Consider the following 27,626-nt stretch of genomic DNA (forward strand, 5'->3'; position numbering starts at 1 on the left):
GGAACATCATACTGATTTCCATAGTGGATGGATGATTTATGTTCCTACCAGGAGTTCATGAGTGTTGCCTTTTGTCTGCATAGCAGTCACCATTTGTTCTTTGTTTTCTTGATGACTGCCATTCTGACTGGGATGAGATAGAATGTCATCTGCCCTTTTCTAATGACTGAAGATAGTAACAATTTTTAATATGTTTATTGGCTGTTTGTACCACATAATTTATTCATTTCAGCCATTTCATTTGCCTGAGTTTTTGCTCGAAGGACTTCAAATCAATATATCATAGAGATACTTGAAAATCAACTTTTGTTCCAGAACTATTTATAATAGCTATGTTTTTGAACTAACCTGCTCATTTCACTAGCCCAGTTATTGAGTCAGATGTTGATTTTTTTGGTGTTTATTTTATTTTATTTTTTTGCATTTTTTAGATGTTATGGGTTCCTTCAGATGCATAGGTAGTGAAGATTAGCAAAAATTTCTCCCATTTTTTTAAAGACCATCTCTTTTGTTAGTTGTTTCCTTTCCTGTGCAGAAGGTTATAAATTCTAATTAAGGTCTGCAGCACTATATTGAATAAAAGTAGACAGTCAACACCATTGTCTTGTGCCTGATTTCAGTAGAAATACTTTGAGTTTTTCTTCATCTAATAAAAAATTGCTTGTAGAGTTATCATGTGGTGGTTAATATTGATTGTTACCTTAACAGAATTTAGAATGATCTGGGATATAGGCTTCTGGGTATATCTGTGGAGGATTGTCTTGATTATATTATTTAAAGGAAGCCCTGCCTTTGTGAGTGGTATAATTTCCTAGGCAGTGAAACGTGACTGTTACTTCTGTTTCTTTACTGTGGATACAAAGTGACTAGTTTCCTCAAACTTCTGCTGTGACTTCCTCTGCAACATGGACTATAGCTTGGAACTGTGAGCTAAATAAACACTTTATCTCTTCAGTTTTTTCCAGAGTATTTTATCACAGCAACAGGAAAAGACACTGAAACATAATCTGTAGTCTTTATTATGTTGAGGTATTTTCTATCTATTCCAAGTTTCTTCAGGATCTTTATCATGAAGAGATGTGTTGCATTTATTGACTTGTTAATATTGAAGCATCCTTACATTTATGAAACGAAACATACTTCATTGTAGCAAATGATCTCTTGATATTTTCTTGTGTTCATTTGCAAATATTTTATTGAAAATATTTTAATCTGTGTTCATTGGGGAGATTGGCCTTCTATTTTCTTGTCTTGTGTCTATCTGGCTTTAGTTCCAGGGTAATATTTACTTCATTAAAGGAGTTTGATATTTTTTTTCATTTTAATGGACTATTTCTATTTTATTTTATTTATGTACATGGATATTTTATCTGTATCTAAGTCTGTGCACCACATGCATGCCTGATGCCCACAGAGGCCAGAATAAGTTGTCCCATCTCCTTGAGTTACTGATGTGAGCCATAATGTGGATGAATTGAACCCAGGTCCTCTGCATGTGCAAAAAATGTGCTTAAGCACTAATCATTTCTACAAACCTTAGAATAGCTTTTGAAACATTAATGTTTTTCTTGCAAGATCTTGCAGACTTTCCAGGACTTCATATAGACTTAGCCTTTCTTTTTTTAAAGTTGGTAGATTTTAGTTTTTATTACTACTGCAGTCTTGTTACAGTTTATGTATTTGTTTAAGTTGTGTTTTAAAATCTTTATCTAATTTTGGTAGGTTTATGAGTCTATGAATTTACCCTTCTTAAAGATTGTCCAATTTAGTGCAATGTAAGTTTTTATTGTATGTCCTAATGATTTCTGAATTTCATCAGTATGTGCTATGATATATCATTTTCTACCTTCAATTTTGTTAATTTGGATCTTCTCTTTCTTTGGCTAAGGGGTTTGTTAATTGTGTTTATCCTGTCAAGGAAACAACTGTTTCATCAATTTTTTTGTCCTTTTCATTTCTATTTCATTAATTTCTGCTTTAATATTGATCACTTATTTCCTTCTGCTGACTTTGGGCTTCATTTGTTGCACCATTAATTAATTTATTTGAAAATGCTCTGATTTTCAATACTGTTATAAATTTATGTCTTAGTGTTGTTTTTCTTATAGTCTCTACATTTTGGCCTGTTGTATTTTTATTTTCTTTCAATTCTAAGCATTTTTAAGATTTCTTTATTTTTTGGTGGCCAATTCATTGCTCAACTGTGTGATGTTCATTCTTGACTGGTTTGTGTGTATTCCACAGACTATATTGATGTTTACTATTATCTTTATTCCATTTGGTCAAGTAGAATACAAGAAATTATTTCAATTTTACTGTATTTCTTTTCTTATTTTGTGTCCTTTCATACTACTTGTTCTATAGAATCTTCTTCCATTGCCTGCTCAGAATAATAGTTTATTCTGCAGTGGTTTTTTTGGAATGCGCTATAGATGTCTGTTAGGTTCATTTGATCTATAATATCATTTAACTCAAATGTTTCCTTTGATTATTTGTTTTTTACTGAGAATGTCTGTATATTGGCAAGAATACAGTATTGAAATATTATTATTCTGTTGGGGTTAGCCTGTGTCTAAATCCAGTAGTGTTTTGTTTATGAAATTAGGTGTACTAGTGTTGGTGATATGTGCTTAGAATTTTCATTCCTTCTTGATGGATCATTGCCTCAGTGAAGTGTTCATCTTCACATCTGACTAAAGCAGACTTGGTGTAGGCATAATCTCAGTTGGGGTATTGCCTCAGCAAGGTCTTATTTCAGTGAGATATCTTTTCAGCAAGGTCTTGTCTCAACGAGGTATCGTCTCAATAAGTTTCCAAGCAGCACTTTTTGGATAAAATTTTTGGCATACCTGTGCTGAGTTGGGGATATAGTTAACCGTTCCCTTCTCTATGCTCTGTCTGGCTTGGCAGTGTTGTGTGGGGGAGGGGAAGGTGGTAGCTATTGCTATAGGCCCCCACTAACCTCAGTAGTACCCTTTGAAGGGACTTGCATCTGCCTCTAAGTGTCTCAGTTCAGCTGCTTTGCTCTGTGCCCACAAATTTTATAAAGCTCTAATCCTTTGACTCCAGCTTCTGCCACAGCTCTTACCTTGGGCTGCTCCTTGGTGTTGGTGTATGCTAGAGAGACAATTGTAAGCTGTTGTCATGGTTTCTACTGACTTTAACTGAAACTTGTGCTTTTTTCAAAGTTCTCAACTACTAAGCTTTACTGCCAATCATATATCCCGTCCTTTGGTGCTCTAGGTTACTATTGTTGAAGGACTGGTATACATGAAGGGAATCACTTCTGGTAGTTTCCAGACACTTCACCAGAGCCACTTGCTGCAGCTGGACACAGTAGGCAGGTTAGAACTGCTCTCACCTACTTCCCTGTGGAGATCTAACCTGGGCCAATAAAATGGTTTATAGCTATTTTCTGCTGCAGGAATGGAGATGGTTGTGCATTAGTCATACTGTTTTATTGGACCTAGTCACATCTGAGGTTTCTCATTATTACTTTATCCAAAAGTCCAAGCCATGCTATTGTGTCATAGTAGATATAAATAATGCTTGTAGAGAGAGGCCAGCACTTTACTAACCTCAAGCTGCCTTTCATTTGGAGAAGACACCCTGCTTTGCTCTCAAATCTCCTGGCTATCCTTGTTCAGCCCTTCTTACAAGGCTAAGAGTTAAGAGTCCCCTAGCCTTCGATTGTGAAATTGATAGTTTCTGTGAGACCAATGAAACTAGGTGAATTCTCCTGAGGCAGCATACCTACTTTAGGGATGATTCCCAGGTCTCTTGGGCAAGCCTCTGGGCTAGAGGGTCCCCAGTGATGTCACAGGGATATCTTCTGCTGATCTCTGACTAGAGGAGAATAAATTTCTGGCCTAATTGCATATTTATAAACCTTGAATTTCAACTAGTGCCCAGATTTGACCTGTGTTCCAGGTCTTTCTGGAGAATTAATTGTGTAGCTAGCACCTAGGAGGAAAGAACATATGAAGTGCTTATTTAGGTCATTACTTACCTACAAGTAGTAAGCTTGGAATATGATTTCAAATTCCTTAAGGCCAAGCTTTTTATTTACTTAGTTCAATTTAGTAACATTTACTAAGTGATTATTATGGGAAAAAAGACTAGGAGCTGTGTCTGATATAATCCATGCCTTCAAAAAACTCACATTGTTGAAGCAGTAGTGTAGATGGAAGGCGAAAGGGAACAGAAGTTGAGTTGTGATCAGTGAAAATGTGACCGCAGAGATTTGTTAGTAAGAGTAATTAGATAACAAAATCATGTCCTAAAATGAAAATTAATAAAGAGTAATGATTTGAATGTAAACAGCAAAAATGTCTTTATTTCACATGAAAGTAAATTAAATTAAATTTGACTCTTTTGAAGTTTGGTAACTAATCTTTAATTCCTTGATGGAACGAGAACCTATGGTCTTAACAAAATTGAGGTATTGAATCATAAAGTACCTTTGTCCTTTATGTCTTTCAAAAATGATAGATAAAATCATTCCTTTGGTTTTAATCTGTCATGGTTAATCTTCATTATCTACTTATTTTGATTTAGAACTGCCAGGAACCTAGTAATTCAGACCATTGGGTGTGTCTGTGAGGGCACTTCCAGGGACAATTAGCTAAGGGGAGGGAGACGTACCTGAATGTGGGCAGTGTCATCCCATAGGCTGGGGCCTGGGTGGACTGACAAAGAGAAGGGAAAAAGCTGTCATTCCTTTTCTGCTTTCTGGATGCATAAGGTGACCAATTTCACATCTGGCCTTTCCCTGCAGTCCAGAAACTATAGAGCTGACAGACCACCAATTGAGACTGTTGAGGCTGTAAATTCTTCTATCATTTTAGCTGTTCTGTCCAGAATCTGGTCACAGTGATGATAACACATAGCCTATACTACTACTGCACAGTGAGTATCAATGAATTGCAAATTAAAATATTATTAGAAAATAATTAAAGAACAAAATTTCTATTGATTATAACACATTTTATACCAAAGTCTACACACACACACACACACACACACACACACACACACACACACACAGAATATTTTTGCCTTACTGTATTTTTACAACAGCTATAATCTTGTAACTTACCTTTGCATAAAACCTAGCCTAAAAGTAGGCAATCTACTTTTGAAAAACTGTGTAACAATGCTTTCTAAGAAGCAGATAAATTATACACGTTGACTTGTAATTCACACTTTTGAAAACAATCCCAGGAAATATTTATGACAATGATAAACAGCAGATTGAATGTTAGTAGGAAGGTGGTACCTTATTTGTGGTGGCATGGTAAGCAACAGACACTGAAATTCTACTAACACTGCAGCTATGCTGGGAGAGGATTTTATTGCCTTCCTGTGTTATGTCAGCCACCAATGAATTTGTCTGCCCGCATCAATATATTCATGTATCTGTTTATATATCTATATGTCTGTCAATATTTTTATCATGTTTTTCTAGATTTGTAGAAGAGGTTGCAGAAAATGTAAATCAATTTGTCTTATGATGATGGAAGTTTTCTTCCTTTATTTTATTACCTTTTTAAATGTTGATATAATGATGTAGTTCAGTAATATATTTAATTTGGCCAGTGAATATATTTATGTGTGACTTTGTTTTTAATTAATATTTCTCTCAAGAAATATTTACAACGAAATTTCTAAGCCAGAGGGATTTTGGATAGCTTATTTTGCAACACAAAAGCAAGTGTGGCTTGCAGTGATGTGCCTGGATGTTCCTCAAACACCCATCGTTGGAATGATTTCCTTCTCGTGAAGGCTGGTAGTGATTAGGACTTGCTTTTAGGTTAGATAGAAAAGGTAATAGGTCATTATCTTTTTTTTTTTTTTTTACTGTACTCTGCATGTCTCTATGTTTTACAAGATGCAAACAGCTGCAGTCTGCTCATCTTTCAAGATGGGCAAACTCCACAGCTGAGACTGTTAATCCAACAAGGCAAGGAGGTTAGTCAACAAGCTAAGGAATCTGGGAGGATGATCTTCTGGTCAGCTTCTAGATATGTCTCAACCCAACTGATACCTGAATATTTTATCTGTGGGAGAGACTGAAGTGTGTGTGTGCTTGCATGAGAGAGTGATCAAGCGAGAGAGAGAGAGAGAGAGAGAGAGAGAGAGAGAGAGAGAGAGAGAGAGAGAGAGGGGGGGGGGGGGGCAGAGAGAGAGGCAGATAGACAGAGAGACAGAGAGAGACAGAGACAGAGAGAGAGACAGAGATGAGACAGACAGACATACACTGAAACAGAGAGACAGAGAGAGACAAGTGAGAGAGACAGACTGACAGAGATCAACTGAGACAGAGAGACACAGAGAAAGACAGAGAGAGGAGAGAAAGACAGACACAGAGAGATAGAGACAGAGAGAGATGGAGAGACAGAGAGAGAGACAGAGATGGATTGAGAGAGACAGACTTCTTGAGGTAAAAATGTTTCTTAAGTGGATTCATTTAAGAGGCCAATTTCATGGTAGTTTATTGTGCAACATGGTAACAAACATGCTTTATATATTTCATAAGAACCTTAGCTTCATGTTATATCAACTGGCTTAAGACAAATGAATATTTTTGTGACTATATCCCTAAATTTTTATTCATCTTTTATATGTAAGCAGTATAAAAATCATTTTTGTTTGTTATCTACATTCCTGTGAAGTAGTATTTTTTTTATTTCAGTCCTAAATAACTGTAGTAATTATCCATTAAATGCTATGTCAGATGTCATTGTATTTCTATTGCTTGGGGCCATGCTAATCTTCTCTGTATTGTTCCAATTTTAGTATATGTGCTGCCAAAGCAAGCACTATGCTTCTATTGCAAAAAAACTAAGACGCTCTCAGTAAAAGGTTTATTAGTAATGCTTCAGATGGGAACTCTCAGAAAATGTGTCTTCTCTAGGAAGCAACCTTTCCTCCTGGCTCTGCCTGTCCTTGGTTGGATGCTGGAATCTGTGCCAGTTGGCTTCTATACCAGGAGTTGAGTTGCATGTATTGCTGCCATGTTGCCTTACTTTCACAGCCACACCTTCATTATCGGTTTCACATGTAGATGAATTTCTCTTCCCTTTTCTCTATAACAAGTGTCTGCGGGAATATTACCATCAGTCCAAACTTTTAATCATAGCAGCCACTGTGGGCCTGTGGAGGATGAAACATAGGTCAGGTACCTTTGTCTACCTCCTACCAACTATAGTAAGGTGTGGGGAGGAGAGGGAGAGGGAGGAGAGGGAGAGGGAGGAGAGGGAGAGGGAGGAGAGGGAGAGTGGTGAGGGTGAGGGAGAGGGCAGGGGAGAGGGGAGAGAGGAGAGAGAGGTCCATGGCCAGGAGTGGGCCATCCTCCTGCAGGCTGTTTGCAGACAGAAGGTGGGAAGTGGGCTGTCTTCTGGGTAGGCTTCTCTTCAGTGTACTCCCATCTGTTACCAAGAGGATCTTTAAATGAAGAACGCTTTTTTTTTCAGTTTGCTTTTTTTTCTATGTGAGTATTTGACTACACCAGACTAAAGTAGTGAAAAGAAATAAAAAACACCCTTTTAAGAAGCAGAATCCATAGTCTGTTGAGTTTCCAGTCAGAAGTTTTTAATATTTGTCCAAGTTGTGAAGTGATGCTTTCTTCTTTTCCTTGTTCATTGCCTACAATACAATGTTCTAAATACTCAGAAGTTATATTGGCATGAATATTACTTTACAGAAGAAAATCACTATAAATTATAATAAGTTTTTTTTTTTTTGTAATGAGATACAGCAGGACCATAAGGAAAATGTTGACTTATATGGTGATGAATTGCTGTTGTAGGGAGCAAAAGCAACATTTATATTTACATGTTGTAAGTGAATGCTGAAAATGATAATTCTTCATGTGTTTTATGTTAGTTTTTTTTTTCTTGTTGGATAGCAAAGGTACTGAAAGTAGTGTAATGAGATACTTGATATAAGGAGTTCATTTTTAAAAACTTAACCGCATATACTTTTTGTATATTACTAGCCAACTCTGAGTCTAGGCAGAATCCCCAGTTTACTCATGAATTATTTGATTCATTACTAAAGAGGGAAAATAACTCTGGCCTAAATTAGAAGGAAAAGGAGAGTTATAATGTAGTCATTAAAAAGCTATTTTCTCAAGTTTTATTTTCAAGCCACAAAGCCATGTGTAAGATTGGTTTGTGCATTAGGTAGTTCTCTCTTCACAATTGTGTTACCTGGTACCTGTGAGAAGTGAGGGGCTGGTTCAAAGCCTTGGCCCTAGCTGTGCCTTTACAGTCCAGGCCCAGTGGTAAGGAGACCCACTGCCAGGAAATCCCGTGAGGAGGAGGGAGGACTTGGGAGTCTTGTGGAAAGCCTGGCTCTAATCCTTGACTTCGGGCTTACCTCTGGCAAGGAGCCTAACTTGCTGCATTGTTTTGTCTGAAGCACTTCAGGTATGGTTAACTCAAAAGCTGCGTCGTGCATGTGTTACTTCTGTTGTTCCAGGCAGTGTGCTTAGCAGTTTGCATTCCTCCTTGCGGAAGTCCTGTGAGGCAGGTATTACCTGTATGGTTCAAAGGATGATAGGGGCTAAGATGATGTGGTGTTGGTGAGCTGCAGAAAAGGAGCTTGTGCTGCTAGCCTTTGTGTTTTGCTTTCTCTCCCTGTGACTGATTAGAATTTTGGGAGGGAGCAGCATTCTGAATCACTAAGTAGTTTATGTGAAGTGCTGAGGCTAAGTTATTGAATGCCACTGAGGACATTCATGATCTGGAGGGGAATCAGAGGACAGCCTTAGGGAAAATCAAGGGTTGGGGTAAACTTTGAAATGTGGGGGGTTCACAAATGAATATAGAAGACTAGGGATGTTCTGCTGGATGAAGAAAAGATTCTGCAAAGTTATGTGCCTGGGTAGCTATTTGGACTTTGCTAGTCTTCCTAGGTACCGGGAAAAGTTCTTCAGAGGGTTGATGGGAACAGCGATCAAGAGGTAAACAGGAGTCAGATCAGTTGTAGACACTGCTCTACAGGAGGAGCGTGTGTGCATATTCCACCCCAAGAGCTCCTTTCCTTCTCTTGGTTTGTCTTGCCTGACTTTGATGTGATAGTTTTTTTTTTTTGGTTTTTGAGACAGGGTTTCTCTGTGTAGCTTTGGCACCTTTCCTGGAACTCACTCTGTAGCCCAGGCTGGCCTCCGCCTACCTCTGCCTCCTGTGTGCTGGGATTAAAGGCATGTACCGCCACCGCCTGGTGATAGTTTTTGTTTTATTATATTTTAAAAATGAATGAATGAATGAATGAATGAATGAATGAATGAATGAATGGAAACCTAGACAGCAGGGTGAAGGTTAACAACTGAACTTGCACTTATACTTGCTGGGAGAGAGAAAATCAGTTTTCTCCAGTAGAGTGACACTGGGCATATCAAACACTCCAGGACAGGCCTCATGTTCAGGAGTTGACCAGCATATAATTGGACTCCATGAGGTTTTTTTTTTTCTTTTCTTTTTTTTTTTTTTTTTGTATATACTTTAATTTGGTTGCAGTTTTTTTTTTTTTTTTTTTTTTTTTGCTTTTTAGATGTGGTTTTATTTTATTGTATTGAATTGAGTTTTTGTTTCTTTTTGAGAAAGAACTTCAAGTTGGGTGGATAGGGAAGGGGAGAGGATCTGGTGGGACTTGGGAGAAGGGGAAGAATATTATCAAAATATATTTGAGTTTAAAATGGTTTTAAAAAGTGAAAACTACAATAAAAATTAAAAAGCTTGTAAGTATTGTGAGGGGGACTGTCTTACTACCTCTTCTTTTGTGCAGACAAGTAAGTGTGTCTCCATTTCCACGGACCACATCAAAACTTGTCTGTACTAACCTAAATACTCTATGAGCTGTACATCCTTTTCTTTTCATATTAAAACTCCAAACTTGTGCTTGACTCCTTCTAGTGCGTTCTGACCTTGCTGTATTCAGTGTGATCTTTGGCAACTCCACCTCCATGCCCTTATTTCTTTGTTATTCTGGTGATTGAACCCAGCTTCTCCTGCATGCTAGGTGGATATTTACCTTTGAGCTTCTGCCTGCTACCACCACAGTGCATCATTGCCTGTTGAATATAACAATGGAAACACTGGTTATTTTGCCAATTATTTAATTTTAAGAAGATGTTTGGAAGTGACACAGAAGTTGATATGACTCTAAGTGATTTATTATTCTTCATTCTTAGAGAATTAACTAGTCAAATACAAACATCTTTCCCAAAGCATACAGTCACTACTCATTAATAATACTTCATTTAGAGAAATTGTCATTATTTGAAAATACTTTATTTTATATTTAAATAAAGCAAAATTTAAAATGTCTGGTTTAATGCTATTTGTTCTAAGAGATACATTTTTAAATAATTGAACCCATGAGATAGACACTGTATCATTTGGTTACCAGTTTTAAAGTGAGATGGCTGGGGCTAGAGAGATGGCTCAGCATTTAAGAGCAGTGTCTACTCTTGCAGAGACCCCTGGCTAGAATCCTAGTACCCACACAACAACTCAAAACCATCAGTAGCTCCACTTCCAGGAGATTCAACAAATTCTTCTGGCCTCTGTGGGTACTAGTCACACGCATGGTACACAGAAATACATGCAGACAAAACACACAGCCATGTTAAATAAATCATATTTTTAATAAAATGAGATGACTAAGCTGCAATGAGGTTAAATAGCTTGCTTGGGTCACACAAGCTAACAGCCTATAGAGGTGGTACAGCTTAATCCAGTGTCCCTCCCTCCTGACTGGTATTCCCAACTTGATGAACAGCTATCAGTGACTTTTAAAGGAAGTCCCATTTCCCATTTGATTTTTATTATTGTTTCTTGGAATGTGACCAGTGCAGAAATATCCTAACTCCCAAATGTTGTGATGAATAACTGTGGAGCAATAGTAATCTTCCTGATGTACTCTATATCGAGTAAGAAAGTACATGCCAGTCTATCTCAAATAACAGAGCACTTTACAGAAAATGACTAAATGTATTTGGCAACACCCTTCCAAAATATACTTATGAATCCAGTTGAACAAAGCTTTTATATAACTTTCTTTAACAGTGTTTGTTCCTAAAAATTATACTTAAAAATCACCCAATGGAAAGCCATTACTTTTAGTTTCTTTGCAGTTTTTAAAAATGTTACTAAGAATGCAGTTGCCAGGTTTCACTTAGTCACATTTTTATAGTCCAGTCATTAAATGGCTGAAAAAAAGCGTCTTGAATGGAAACGTTGACATAAGCCTCATTACCCGGGCTCCAGTGCACTCATTGTAAAGCATCCACCTTCTCGTGTGGGTTTTCTTACGATGCGATTGAAAAGGCACTGGAAAATTAATGTTGCAATGGAGAATTTGATTCTATGTATAAAATTTTAAACACTCCAACACAGTGAATGTTTACAACATCAATGAGTTTATTTGGAATTAAAGTTTATCATGAACTTTATGATATTTAAAACCTTTTACAATTGGCAATGTATTATTTCCGTCCCCATTTTTAAGCTTTTCTCATTTATTTGACAAAACCATTGTTGAGTATCTCTATTCAGGCTTACAACATTACTTACAATCATTTTTAATAAGAAAATACAAGTTTTAGGATCTTAAAGGGATCAATGGCATTTATCTTTACAAACAAACTTTAGGTGTTTAAATTTTGAAGTGTTTCCTCCGTGGTGAAATAGCACTTAATGGTAGAAACAGTTTGAGTCTAGGATCTGTTGTTCCTGCCATCATCATCACCATCACCATCACCATCATCATCATCACCATCATCACTCTCTCGATCATTGTTGGTGTGCATAGTCCCCATAAAGAAAAGAAGTTGTGGGGAATTGATCCGATTGAGATGGGCTGGGAGTACTGGATTATGTTCCATCCAGAGAGGCAATTTCTTTTTTGTGCATTCCTGAAATGTGTATAAGTGTGTGAAAAGCAGTAGATATGTAAGGATTTCACTAATTATTTGAAATTCTAGGTAAGCATTTCCTTATCATCAGATTGCTTAGATATTAATTTGTGCAACTTGAGAATAAATAGCTATTTTCTTTCTAGCTCTCAAGCTTCTGCCAGATTTTAAGTGGTTTGTGGGTAAGGGGTGGTGAGCATGAGTCTTTTTTCCTATGTAACTCTGGAAAAGTTGTATTTCAATATGCTTCATTTTATAATCCTACCTAATGGGGATAATGATAGCATCTAACTGATAAGATCCCTGGGACACTTAGAAGCATTATTGCATAAGGATTCAATAGGTTCTGTGACTGTCTTCAAAACATAAATAGATTCATGTTATGTTGTTTCAGGGCAGAATGGCAGAACAGGTTTGCAGGTTTTGGTTCTCATCCTAGTTTCTTATTTAAAGTTTGTTCAGAAAAGTTAGTGCATTCCCTAAGGACTTTTCTTATGAGTGAAGTGGGGTAATTATACATACCCTGTAGGCTTTTTGAAGGAAAGAGATTACGTAATGTATGTAAATGATCAAGCATAGAGTCAGCAGACCTGATAGTAGGTGGTCAGTAAATGGGAGTCATAATTATCTGCAAAACAAACAAACAAAATCCCCCACAGTAATAATTAGATTGAGTGTTCAAGGACCCTGTGTCATACATAATAGCATGACTTTGTTCAATAACACAAAGAAAAAGTCAGTGTTCTACAGACTCTCACATAGTTAACTCCCAGCCAAAAGAAATACATTACAGAGTAAGTGGTTGTAAATGTAATGTTCTATTTATACATGAGGAAAGTGTTATGAACTGTGGAGCCATGTTTAAATATCGTGTATGAGGGCTTTCTTGTTTCTTACCTTGTAAAATGTCCGCAGTTGATTATTATTTTTTTTTGATACAGGAGCTTGATATGTAGCCTAGGCAGGCTTTAAACTTGCAGCAATCCTCCTGCTTCAGCCTTCTGAGTGCTAGGATTGTAGGCATATACCATCATGCCACTTTGAAACAGCATCATTTTCAATGCCTTTCAGTAAATGGGAACATATATGAAATGGCCCCAAGACTTTGGAAATAAATTGAGAAAAATCTCTAGACTCTAGACTAGGCCATGTGGCCATGTTCTTTCTTTGCACTGTGGGTTTTTTTTAAACCATCTTAACTTGATCTTAAAATCATAAAGGTTTACAGCTGAAAGGGACTAGTCTAATACCCCAAATTTATACCCAAGAAAACTGTGACCTGACAAGTTAAGTGATTTCTCCCTAGGCCATATAGTAAATTAGTGGCAGAATCTTGATCTCTTGTTGCCAAATCCAGAACATTTAGGAAAAAGAAATAAAAATTGGATCCAGGCAAAAGTGAAACTTCTTAGCTTAGGAGAAGTGGTATTGGGGCTCTAAAAAGTGACCTCCAGCACAGGGCTGGGAAGAGATTAGTTGGCTGATTTGAGGACCCTTACCTGAGGCAGAGGTTGGCTCTTATGAAATTATTTGGATGGAGACATAAAACTCCTATAAAGAATATTGTATTATTAGTTATGTTCAAATATTAGTTATCCATCAATGTTAGGTGGAGCCAGTAAGACAAGCAAAGTGTTTCTCAGCCTCAGGATAGGAGAGAACTTAGTTCTGGAAAGATGCTGCCAGCAAATACGTCAGGGAGCTGCTTCTCTTTTGGTGTGTCCATTTCTTTAATACAGTAAATCTATAATGATCCATATATCATGTGATTGTGCTGATAAACAAGGTGATTCATAAGATGAATTTAGCATCACATCTGGCACACACAGTAACCACTTACCTAATAACTAACTGTGCAATGCCAGATGATCAATCTCTTTACAGTAAAAGATCTGTTAAGGGGAGGTAAAACCTTCTTCTTTAGAAAGGACTGACATTTACTAGTTTTCCAGAGTTTTGGCTAAATGGCTTATTATTTAGAATAAACAGGAAAGTAGTGAGTGACTTACATGGATACGGAAATAGAGAGGAGATACAAACTGAGATGCTAAACAATGTATTACATGCAGTTAAATAATTAGTGTGCCTGCATGAGTGTGTGTGGTGCTGGGATCAAACCATGGTGTATCTTAGCAAATACCATCACTGAGTTACACTGTAGCCCTAAAGTTTCGATTAACAGCCTATATAGAGAAGTTTCTAAGAACATAAACTTTTTAGTTCTTGTGGATATCTTTCTCTCCTTATGATATCTGATTAACAAGATTTAAAAGTCACAAAAAACCCTTTCTGGATAATATGCTGTCCTATTTTAAAAAGCTGAGCTACAGGGACACACTAAAGTAGAATCATTTTTATCAGTTTTCCTTTGGCATTTATCCAAAGCCTTTATTTAGGGAATCATAAAATTGCAAACTTGATTATTGCCATGAAAGGATAATATTAAATATGATGCAGAATACATGAGTTAATTTATAAAATTAATATGGGAGAAGATGAGGGCTCACATCCTCTAGAGCCTTCTGCCTGTCAGCAGGGTGCTTGCTCCTGTACAGATCTGAAAGAAGATGCAAACTTCCTCAGATTGTTCTTTGGTGCTTTTCTGAGAAAAATTAATTGGTGATCTTTTAAAAGGAATTTTTGGTTAACTTATTTGAGAAATACCATTAGAAAACTAGGCCTCTTTGGAGATTGAAAATTCACTACTACATTTGATTTTTGAAAAATGCAGTTAAAGAAAAAGGCTGTTGAACTTGATTTCTCAAACATTTTTGAGTGAAGAGAAGGTATATATGTGGTGTCTATGTGTTTGTGGGTGATGGAGGAATGTCTTTCTGTACACTGTGAATATGTGTTTCTCTGATCAGTTGATAAATAAAGCCATTTGGCCTATGGCAAGGCAGCTTAGAGGCAGGCAGGAAATTCAAAGAGAGAGACAGGAAGAAGGCAGGGGGAGACATCAGCCCATCATCCAGGGAGTAGCATGTAATGGCACAGGAAAAGCCACGGAACATGTGGCAACATATAGATTAACAGAAATGAGCTGAGTTTAAATGTAAGAGCTAGTCACTGGAAAGCCTGAGCTAAAGGTCAAACAGTTTTAATTAATATAAGCTTCTGTGTGTTTACTTGGGGGACGCGAGTAGGAGAGATTTGTCCTGACTGCTGGCTGGCAGGACACAGGAAAACTTCCAGCTACATGTGGGTCTGAGTGGAGGTGCTCTGAAAGAGGTGATTCTATTCGTTCTTTATGAACATGTTTCATGGAACTCGTACAATAGCTGGGTGGTGGTGGTGCACACCTTTAATCCCAGCACTTGGGAAGCAGAGACAGGTAGATCTCTGAGAGTTTGAGGCCAGCCTGGTCTACAGAGTGAGTTCCAGGACAGCCAGAGCTGTTACAGAGAAACCCTGTCTTAAAAAAAAAATAAGCAAGCAAGCAAGCAAACAAACAAACAAATCTACTACAAAATGATTTCCAAATAGGTGTAAATATAAGGACCTCTGAAGTGCCAAGCCCTATGCGAAGCAGATGGATCATAGTTTCGTAAGATATAGATCCAAACTTCTTGCTCACTGCTCCCTCCAAAACTACTGTGCATGATAACCCTAGTGATCAAGATCAAGGCACCATCAATAATAAGGCAGCTGCTTCATCCCTGTCCCTGCTTCTTTTGTGTAGTCTGGTCCTTTGTCTGACATTTATTTTTCCTGAGGATCTCTTGACTTTCTTACTTAGTTTCTGACTTAATATGATCTTCTGAGCCCCACCTCTCAAGGCTTTTGAGTCCTTGAGCTGATGCAATTAATTGATTTCTGATTAGTGAGTGAATTAGTCGACTGGCATAGGAATGGTAGCTTTACGTTTTCATTCAAGATAAGACAAGGAACACTCAGTTAAACATTGTATAGAGATGCTTCTTCAAGGGGTTTCAACTGAAATATTAAAAATATCTCATACTACTGAAACTAAGAACTATATTTTGGGAGACAGGGAATGGTAAATTATTCTTAGTTCATTCTGTTACTATATATAAAAATTCCTCAGTGTTTTTCACATTTATTAATAGGGCAGGAATCTCAGACAAACTAAAATATAACAATTGCTCAAACACATGAATAAATAAATCCTAAAATAAACCAATATATCTTTGCTACCCTTGGATGTTTTAGATAATGTAGTATGTTCATATGGTAAGAGAGACAAGGCATAGAAGACCAGATATGTCCTCTTAAATAGTTAATGAGACCAGGAACACTGATTTTTGTTACTGGTGGACCAGAAAGACTTGAATTTCTTTTTATATTGTTTGGGAAGGTTTATACAGACTCTCTCTTAAGTTACTTTGGGAGACACAACTTTCTAATTCAACAGCATTTTGTTGAAAGCCTTTCAGAACACAACCAGTACTCAGCCATGGTGTATGTGCTGGTGGGAATCCAACTCTTGTGTATAACCAAAGTCAGAGACATAGGTGCTTACAGAATAATGTTCAGATTACATCTTTTTAAAATGATTGTTTCATGGGATAGAAATGGTTAAAGTATGTATTGAGCCCCTAATCTGACAATTCAGTATAGTTCTGTATTGTATTGTTAGAAGTCTGGGTCTGTTTTTCTCTCTTCTGGTCACATACAGAAGGACCCATGATCAGCTGACTGAGGCTTACCTCATGCAGATTCTTAGGGACTTGAGAAAGAAAGTAAGTAAACTATGCTCAATTTATGGGTTATTTTGCCCTTTGAATATTAATTTCACAGGGAGAGAATTCTTTAGTTATCTAGTCCTCAAGTGTTGTGTCTTATCATGCAGGCCTTCCCTACCATAAAGTAGCAATTTATTTTTCTGGTATTTACCTTAAGCTTATATATTCTAGTGTCCAGCCAGGAGAAGGAATATAGAACTATAATTTATTAAGCTGTGCTTTTACATATTATACTAAGTTCTTTCAATACAAACACTATCTTATTTTTAGTGTGTTTTTATAATATTTTAATTTATATATATTCATTTACCTGGTCAGGTTTCATAAGGACATCTTCATACAAATGCATAATGCACACCGTATTATGCACACTGTATTTCCTGCTGTCTCCTCTATCGTCACCTTTTGCACTCCTTCTGCATTTTCAGGCCCCTTTGTTCCTCCAGACAAAGGTTCCATTTATACCTTCATGTCACATACTCATGTATGGTTTTATATATCTCTGTGAAATGTAGGATGCACAAATGAGAAAAAAATGAGATGTTTGACTTTCTGAGACTACATTTGCTTAATATGATTATCTCTAGTTGTATCTGTTTTCTGTAAATAACGTAACTTTTTCTTTATGACTAAAAAATGACTAAAAAATACCATTGTGTACATATTACACAGTTTTTTCTTTTACTGAAAATAGATTTTTTTCTCACGTAATACATCCTGATTATGGTTTCTCCTTCCCACATTCCTTCCAGTTCCTCCCCACCTCCCCTCCTGTCTGGATCCATCTCATCTCCTTTCTGTCACTCATTAGAAAACAAACAGTCATCTAATAACTAATAACAAAGTAAGATAAAACAAGAGCACATCAGAATAGGACAAAACAAACAAAGAGCAGGAAAAGAGCCCAAGACAAGTCACAAGAGACAGATAGAGGCGCAGAGATCCACTTGTTTGTACACTTAGCAACCTCATAAAAATACAAAACTGGAAGCCATGATATATATGCAAGTGGTAGGATAAAAAAGAGAAAAAAATCAAAATTAAAGTAAAAAATGATAAAAGGAAAAAAAAGAAAAAAAGGAAAAGGCAAGAACTGATACATGAGACAAGAAAACATGCTTTTTGGTTTGTTGTCTGTTGACCATCTACTACTGGACATGCAGCCTATCCTTAAGAGTAGTTTCCCAAGTGAGACTTTCTTGGAGAAAATTAAATTTTCATTTGCAAGTAGTTATCAATTGGAGATAGCTTCTGGGCTAAGGATAGGGGCTTTCATCCACTTTTCCTTTTATCTCTAGGACTCCATCTGGTACAGACTCATGTAGGCCCTATGCATGCTGCTTCAGTCTCTGTGAGTTCATATATACACTGGTCCTCTTGTGTTTAGAAGGCCTTGTTTCCTTCATGTCCTCAATCATCTCTGACTCTTATCCTATTTTGGACTACTAAAGGATTCCCTGAGCCCTGAGGGGAGGGACTTGATGGAGAGATCCCATTTAGGGATGAATGGTCCAGGGCCTCTCTGTCTATTTTTCAGCTGTGAGTCTCTGTATTTGTTCCCATCTGCTTCTGGAGAAAGCTTCTCTAATGATGGCTGAACAAGGCACTGCTCTATGAGTATACCACAGTATCATTATGAGTCATTTTATTGCTACGTTCTTTTAGTATTTGGTTTTTTCCTAGGTTCTTAGGCTATCTAGTCTCAGGTTCTTGGTTACCCAGGCAGTGTCAGGTATGAGTTCCATCTTGTGGAGTGGGCCTTAAGTCAAATCAGTTATTGATTGGTAACTCCCACAAGCTTTGTGACACCATTGCACTATCTTGCAGGTAGGACAAATTGAAGATAGAAGGGTTTGTAGCTGAGTTGGTGTTTATCTTTCTCCTTTGGTAGTATGCAGAGTAATTTCCAATACCAAGAACATTAGCCCACAGGGGTGAAGGCTATAGGTAGGCACCACTTTAACTATTCTGTGTTCAATGAGTTGTGTAGGTGTTGTATTAAGCATAGGGCCTTACCATCAGTTTGTAGAGAACAACCCATAGCCTTGGCAACAGCCCGTGTTGTTTGTTCATTCCTGTGAGATCCGTTTTGCCCAAAAGCTCAATTAGATGCAACCCATTCCAAGTTCTAGAAGCTTCATTTGGTGAAAAGAGATGTCCAGTTGGGGCTCTGTCTCTGCCATTATTTGGTGATTTCATTTAGATTGCCTTCATTTATGTGTATATTTAGGAAATTTCTATGTATTAGGTTTCCATACTACCCCTCAAATGGCCCTTAATTTTTGCGGTCTCTTCCCATATTCCCTCCCTCATCTGTTCCCTCTTCCCTCTCCTTCCCTGCTTCATCCTTTCATTCCAGGCATTCCCCCATCCATCCATAGCTATCTATTCTATTTCCCTTTCCTAGGGAGATATACCCTTTTACTCCCAGTCCCTTATTCTACACTTAACTTTTGTGATTCTATGGATTGTACCTTGGTTATCATTACTTAACAGCTAACATCCTTGTATAAGTGAATACATATCACATTTGTCTTTCTGGGTCTGGGTTACCTCAATCAAGATATTTTCTAGTTCCATCAGTTTGCCTGCAAATTTGGACAATCTAGCTGTTACTTCTGTCATCCTGTTGATTTCTGGGGTTGATTTGGCTGATCTGGCTGGCCAGGTTGGTGTCCCTTTTCTCTCTCACCACTCCATGTGCATGCCTCCCAAAGCTATGACCTCAGCAGACAACCTCTCTGAATAAGGAGGACCAGATTTCAGTCAAGGGTACACAAGTAGCTGCACTCCCCTGCTAGAGCCTCCAAACAAGCTCTCAAGGTCCACACTTTATCCATCCCTCATCCCTATATTAATGGACACCTAGACTGTTTTCATAACTTAAGTTTTGTGAATAGTGCTGTAATAAACATAAATGTGCAAGTATGTCCTTCATATGTTGACTTAGAATCTTTTTGATATATCTGTACTATATGGCAGTTCTATTTTCAGTCTTTTGAGGGGTTTCTACACTAATGTCTATCATGGGTTGATGAGTTTACATCCTCATTAGAAGTATATAAGGGCTTCCTTTGACAACATCTTGGCAGCATTTGTTATTGACATTCTTGATGAGATAAGGTGGAATCTCAATGCAGTTTTAATGTGCATTTCTCTATGGTAGGATATATATATATAGATATCTATATATCTATATAAATTTTGTTATGTTTATTGGCCATTTTGAGAAGTGTGTTTTCATTTAATCAGCCCATTTATTGACTGAGTTGTTTGATTTCTTTTTATTTATAGGGTGGTTCTTTGAATATTCTAGATATTAGTCTTTCATGAAATATGCAGTTACAAAGATTTCCTCCCATTCTGCCTCCTCACTCAATTATTTTCTTCGTTGTATAAAAATAATTTCATGAAATCTCATTTGCTAATTGTTAGCATTATTTACTGGATGATTAAAGTTCTTTGCAGAAAGCATCTGACTCTGCTTATATTTTAAGTGTTTTTTTAGGTCTTAAATGAAGGCCTTTGCTACATTTGGAGGTGGCTTTTGTACAGGGTGAGAGGGATTTAGTTTTATTCTTCTACATGTGGATGTTGAGATTTCTGAGCATAATTTATTGAAGAGACTTTCTTTTCTCCAATGTGTGTTTTAGAATCTTGGTAAAAAACTTAGCTCTAACTGTGTGACATTATACATGGGTCTGTTCTAGTGATCTGCATGTTTGTTTCTATGGTAATACCATGCTGTTTTTGTTACTCTGACTCTTTAATATAATTTGAAATCAGGTGTGGTGATACTGCCAGGATTGTTCTTATTGTTCACACTTGTTTTGGCATCCATATGAGTTTTACAATTGGTTTTCCTCTTTCTACAAAGAGTAATATGGGGTTTTGATGGTGATAGCATTTAATATGTATATTGGTTTTGGTAGGATAGCCATTTTTTACAATATTCATTCTGCTGATCTATGAGTGCAGGAGGAATTTCCATCCTTTAATCTTTTCTTCACTTTCTTCCCTTGGTATTTTAAATTTCTCACTGTAGAAGTTTAAATATTTCACTAAGGAATGAGTCTTAAAAAATGTTTGTGGGATTGTGATGTAGATCAGTGGCAAAAAGCATGAATATCATGCACAAATCCTTGAGATCCATCTACAGTGTAAAAAAAAAAAATCCAAACCTTAGAGTGTGGTGGTTTTCTCAATGTCCTGCTATGCTTCCAGCATTTTATCTGTTCCATTGCTTTATCTATTTATTTATTTATTGTTTAAAATTTTATTTATTTATTTATTTCTTCTCTCTTCCCTCTCTGTATGTATAAGTGTGTTTGTATATGTGGGTGTGTTGAAACACTTGTGTGTACCACAGAATATGTGTGGTGATCAGAGGATAACTTGTGGAAATCAGTTCTCTCATTCTGTGTGTTCAGGGGATCAAACTCAGATCAACATGGTCATTGGTAAACACCTTTACCCACTGAGCCATCTTACCAGCCCTATTCCATTACTTTCTAGAAATGTCTGTAAATTTTTCAAATGGAGTTTTCTAGAAGCCTTTTTTGACCCTGGAGTCAACCTGCTTTAGATATAACACACACACACACACACACACACACATATATATATGTATACATACATATATACATACACACATATATATGTGTGTATGTATGTGTGTACGTGTGTGTGTATATGTAATATATTTAATGTGATAGGCATCACATTATTTTCAATAAATATATATATATATTTTCAATAATATATATCCAGTATAATAATATATATTATTGAATATAGATTCTTCTGTCATGCAATACTTCCTGACAATAGTATCCCTTCCTGCCACTCCTCCCAGCTCCCTCCCACCTTCCCTCTCTCCCAGATCCACTTTCCATCTATTTCCCTTCAGAAAAGGGCAGGCATCCAAGAGACAACAACCAAACACAACAAACAAGATTGAAAAAAAGATAAGGCAAAGCCTTCACATCGCGGCTGGACAAGGCAACTCAACAGGAAGAAAAGAGTCCCAAGAGCAGGCAAAAGAGTCAAAGACACAGCCACTCCCAGAGTTAGGAGTCCCACAAAAATATCAAGTAACACCCAAAGCATACAGAGGACCTGGTACAGATGCATGCAGGCTCTGTACTTGCTGCTTCAGATTCTGTGAGCCCATATGAACCCTGCTTAGCTGATTCAGTAGGCTGTATTCTCCTGGTATCATCCATCTCCCCTGACTCCTACAATCTTTCCATCTTGCTTCCATGAGATTCCCCAAACTTGGAAGAGAGGGACCAGATGGCGACCTCCAATTTAGACTCTCACCCATAATGTCTGGCTGCTGGAGGAAGCCTCTCTGATGATGACTGCACAAGGCACCAATCTATGAGTATAGCAGAATACGATTATGAATTAGTTCATTTGGCCACTATTTAAGACCACATTTCACCTGTTCCTACAGTCTACTAGGTCCTCTCATAAGCACGTATATCTCCACTGTCACACATTTTCCTTGTGTGCTTTAGATTCCAGGTCCCTGGCCAGGACTTATATTTGGAAAGAACATTTTATTTTCAGGATTATGCCCAATTACTCGGTAATAACTATTTATATTGTTTTTTAGAAAAGGTATAGAGGCTGATGCTATAGCCTTTGATGTTAAACTTTGGCATTGGAAAGATATAGTGAAAATACCTCAGGAGAGAGATGGAGACTGTCAGTGTCTTAACTTAGGACACCTGGAACTGCTAAGAGAAGCATAGCCACCATCTGTCTTTAACTTAGCTTCACCTACAGACTTCAGTGATCATCTTTGGGGAAGGAAGTTGGCTGTGGTAGTTCATCTTGGTATATTTGCTCTTCTCAGGGGGTCCTGGTCCTTTGTCTTTGAATTCCTGAGAGTTGCTCCTCTACCCTATATTCTGCTTCCAAGTTTTGCTGTCAAGCATTTTATATAGTGTTTAGTATTCCCTTTTTAAAACTTAATTTTAAAAATTTCTTTTGAGAATTTAATATATGAGTTTTATATTTACATATACACCCCTCTCTCCTTCCTACAATTCCTCCTATTCCTCCCATTTTCTATCAAATTCATGACCTCTTTTTTAAGTATTGTCACATATATGTAAATATCATAAGTAAATGTTCATATATAAATACAGCATGCTGGCTCCATTTAGTGTTGCTCTTATATGTATTTATTTAGGGATGACTACTTGGGATTAGATAACATATCAGGAGCTTGTCCTGGAGAAGACTGATTCTCCCTCTCTAAATAGCCTTCTCTAAGAGCCTGTAGCTCTTCATCCAAGGGTAGAGCCCTGGAAGATCTCCCCTATCCATGTTGTCATGTTATCTGATGTTACTATTAAGCTGGTTGTATTTGAGCCACCATATTATTGAGATTCCATGGATGTGGCTTCCCTGTCATATTTAAAAGAGTGTCTTAGGATAGTTGTCCTGGTCTCCTGGCTCTTATTCTATCCCCACTCCCTCTTCTGTGATGTTCCTTGAGTCTTTGGTGTAGGATATCTATATCTATATCTATATCTATATCTATATCTATATCTATATATATATATATATATATATATATCCATTCTACAGTACCCCACAGTCTTGGATTTTTGTAACTCCATTTGCTGCAATACTTCAGGTGTGAGAGTTACTTATCTATGATTGTTATAATACATATTTAGAATGCAGTTAGAAATTATACTTATTTCGGACAGTGGTGGGTGTAGGTTCTTCTCTAGGGTCCATGACCTCATCAGCTACAGGCAGTATGCTAGGTTTACAGCACTAGGCATTAATACCTTCCTATTGAGCACCTTCTGATTCTATGAGGACTAGTCCTTGGAGAGACTTTTGGGTTGGTTCCAGCTTGATTCCTCCAGTCCCATGTCCAAAGTGTTATGTCTTCAGCAATAGGGATTTAACTTCAAATTCTGGGAGGCAACCAAGGGCATGGCAGGAACCTGTATTATTTTGGTGATTTTTCCTGGACTCCCCTGACCAATGATTCTAAAGAGGTTTTCCATTTCCAACACTGGGGTGTTTAGTAGTTTTTCACTTTCAGTCACATAGTAGTGTTGATATAACAAAAATAGTATTATCTGTTGCCCATATACTTTTTTTTTTTAACAACGTTTGGCTAGCATGTGGGACTTGAAGTTACCCTTGTCTGTTGTCCACAAACCTACATGCACCAAAGCTCAATCTCCTTGCTTCTTATACCTTTTTGTGGGGGGGCTTGACTTCTACTTTTCCTGTTTTCTCTGTTTTGTTATTGTTGTTTGTTTTTGTTAACTTCCAGGTTCCTGCCATACCATTTTTTTCTGCCTGAGATTACAATCCTTTATGTAGAATCTGGAACAATGCTCTGAGCCTTATCTTCATAGCTCGGGACCTACAGTCGCTATATATCTTACGAGCTAATTGACAGCTATAGGGATTTCACATACTGTTTTGGCAGGTTTTGCACCGATTCCCTTCTACACCCTCATACTCTATCCCAATAACTGCTTTCCTTAACCATGATCATTCAAATTACCATGGCCTGAAATTTATGTGTCATCTCTAGACCTCAGTAGGTCTAATATTGGGGTTTTCTCCAATTCTTGTCTTACTGTTCATGCACTGTGATTTTTTTCACTAATAAATGTGGGGATGCAGTTAAGATATGCTTGAAAAACATTACCAATCAAGCCTGTAAATTTCTTTAAGATATTCCTATTCTAACCATAGTTGCTATGTTTTTCTAGCTTGAGTCTTCAGCAGGTGGTAGTAAAATGCTGTGCTTGTGTCACTGAAGTTCTACTCTGTACACCCTTCCCATGAGTATGATGTAGGTGTAGGCTTCTTGTCACAAATGCTATTTTCTATATGGCATATAGCTGTTATAAAGCCATGAGTGTCATAACATATTTAGTATACAAGAGGGAGGTTAAGGAAAGATTGATACTGTCAGGGAACTTTTGCATTGGAGTGTTTGTGAAAAATCAAATACTCTGGTTAAGCCTGTTTTTCACTTTCCATTAAAGAGTGGGTGCTATTGATAAGCTTTCCAAGTCATTTGGCTTAAGACTTACTCTAACCCAGCCAGTTCAGAACCATCAGAAGTGATTTCTGGCACGCGTTTCAGGAAAAATGATTTGGCTTGCCATTTTCCACTGTAGTTTTCTTGAAGAAAAGCAGACTGTCTTCACAGAGTACTATAAGGAAAACTACATCCCTGATAACTTGTGAAGGACATGAATGACTGAAGACCTTTCTCCTTCCTTGCTATTTCTTCTACGAGTGGTGCCAGCAGTCCAGTGATTGAAAGTCCTAGATAAGTTGAAAGACTCTCAAAAATATCTCTAAACATCCAAAGTTCCTATGGTTTTGGTGAATTCTAGCCAGAAATCCTCATATAGCATTGCTTTCAAGGGTACTGTAGAATTATGTAATTCAAGAAAGGGCTTGCATTCAACGATGAGTTTTCAAAATGTGTTATTCCACATGAAAAATGTGTACTTGAGGCCAAATTGGTAGTAGGGAAGTCTGAGAGGCTGGGACTCGCTTGCCATTTTCTACATTGTTCCATTCCATCGATGATACTGTTCTTGATCTACAAGCAGTCCGTGACTTGTTGCCATCTGGCAGCCAGCTCCAGCACCATAAGGTGCACTGAACTGTTAGCAATAGCAAATAGTGCTCTATATTTGTCACAGTGTACTAGCACAGACCCAGAAGTCAGTTGCCTGATGTTACAGAAAACATTCTAATGGTGGTGAGCTAAACTTCATGGAATGCCTTTTTCCTGTGGATGATGAAGGCCATCAGCAGTGGTTCCCTTTTGTGGAAGAACAGTCTGTTAAAATTAAGTAGCCCCAGGAAGGCTTAGTATTCTTGTTTTGAAGTTGATACCCTACCAATTATACATACCTTATTAATAATAGAGACAACACTACAGATATCTAGACAGGGCAATTTACAAAGAAATTGTACAGCATAGAAAGGCATAACTATACTCCTACTCACCCCCTTCCACTTGAATATTGGTTATGCTCAGTTGGTGGGGGGCTTCTAGAAGTCTGTATGTGTTGTTATCTTTGGTCAGATTAGTAATTAGGACATCACTGAGCCAGGCTGGCAGTCTGGAAGCTCAGTAAACACAATCTCTGGGAAGGACTGAAAATTTCCACATGCAACATAAATTTTATAATGACTGTCTTTTTACCCTCCCTTAACATCTGCCTCCTATTCTACACATCTACCCCAAAGCCTCAGCTGTGGTTACCTCTTGCCTTTGAAACTTCTCTAACTACTCTGAACTTGCGTGTCCTTATTCTCAGAAAGTATGCCTGGATAGTTGGGATAGCTAATACCTTGAATTGCTAGCATGCTAGATCACGTTGCAGTTTCTGTTTGTGAATCTTGTCACCTTTGGTGAAACACACTTGATAGAAGAATTTCTTTCCTCTGGAGGGATAAATTTTGGTGTCCTGGGAGGATAGGCTTGGTTCTGACCTTGTTCTTGGGGAATGGTAGACACTTACCCTTCCTGGCTGTTTCTCCATCAATTCATGCAGAAACAGGAGTTGCCTTTTTCCTGTGACTTGAATTCCTTGAAATAAGAACACTTCAGCCATGGATGTTTGCAGCCAAGCTAGGACCTTTAAGTACTCCCTGCAATGATAGGTCATTTTGGGGGTGTGTAGATGGCATCATGTGTTGCATAATCTGATGAGTGTGCAATCAAGTGAATTACAAGGAATTAATTGTTTGCAAATCTGATGAAGGTTAGTATTAGGACACGAGGGCTTTGACTGCACTGGGAGTTCTCTGTGTGTAGGTATGATAGTCATTATTAGATAAAATGGCCAAAATCAAATCCCTGTTTCATATCATAAACTACTTTATGCAGTACATGTTAAAGTTCTCTATTTTTAACCTGAAACTGATTTCCTTCTACAATTGCTAAATGAAGCTTTTCTTCTGAGTATTTCTTGTGTCCTTGTATTTCACCTTGTTTGCTCAGATTCCTCCATCATGACTGTCCAGGATAGGCTGCTCATTGACTGGCACCATGTATACTCCTTGTTCAAACCTCTTCTCTTCTTTACCACCTTCTTCCTTAGGTTCATGGCTAATGCCTAATTGCTCTATAATATTCTCAGCAGTTGTCTAACTTTCATTCACTTGTTTTTTTCTTTTTCATATCTTTCTGAGGAAACCCCAAACATAATACATGCAAGTATGTGTTTATTCTAAGGCTAGGTAACTGAAACATGACAAGGAAGCACTTCTCTCAACACATTCACTTCCAATTGTGTTTCTTGCAATGCTCTGCTTTCTCATTGTCTGTAGCAAACTGTAGAATTCTTTCTCATCTTCTTGTCTCATATTCCCTAACCAAGTTCAAAACACCCCTATTGCATGAGAAAGTAGAATCACTGGGAACTTGTTTGGTGCCTCCCATCCTATCCATGTGGGAGGCATGTCTACATCCATGCCTGTTCCCGACTTTGCTGACATCATTTGCATATGTTCACCCCACATCTTCCAGTACTGTTTCATCCTTGACTGACTCCGTGCTGCATTCTTGAGCCACTGGCGATGTTCTTTCTGAGACTAGAAAATGTTGCCCCGTAGGCATTTATTAGTCTTCACCCTACTCCATTTCTTGTAAATGATTTAATTCATGCAATTTCTTCAGTTATACATTATAAGCAAATGATTGCCAAGATTTTATCTATTGTAGCTGAAGGTTTCCTGTGTACCGGTCAGCCAGCAATTGGGACAAATCTCTCTCACCCACCAGTCCTGCAGCCGCTCAGACCCAAGTAAACACACAGAGGCTTATATTAATTATAACTGCATGGCCATGGCTCAAGCCTTTTGCTAGCTAACTCTTATGTCTTATTAGCCTATATATGTATGGATCTCCACATGTTCTGTGGCTTTATCTGTGTTCCATTATGTGTTATTCCTTGGGTGGCTGACTGGCATCTCTC

At 37.6% G+C, this 27,626-nt stretch overlaps 1 protein-coding gene and 1 pseudogene across 2 annotated transcripts in view; one reads left to right on the top strand and one right to left on the bottom strand.

Annotated features, from left to right (window-relative positions):
- Nucleotides 1–27,626, top strand: part of Sugct (succinyl-CoA:glutarate-CoA transferase) — a 735,919-nt gene that overhangs the window by 250,606 nt on the left and 457,687 nt on the right. The window lies entirely within an intron of this gene.
- Nucleotides 6,724–6,822, bottom strand: LOC128104822 (uncharacterized; annotated as a pseudogene).

Source organism: Peromyscus californicus, unplaced genomic scaffold, assembly GCF_007827085.1.
Source record: "Peromyscus californicus insignis strain IS unplaced genomic scaffold, ASM782708v3 Scaffold_8__1_contigs__length_139910024, whole genome shotgun sequence".
Lineage (NCBI taxonomy): Eukaryota > Metazoa > Chordata > Mammalia > Rodentia > Cricetidae > Peromyscus > Peromyscus californicus.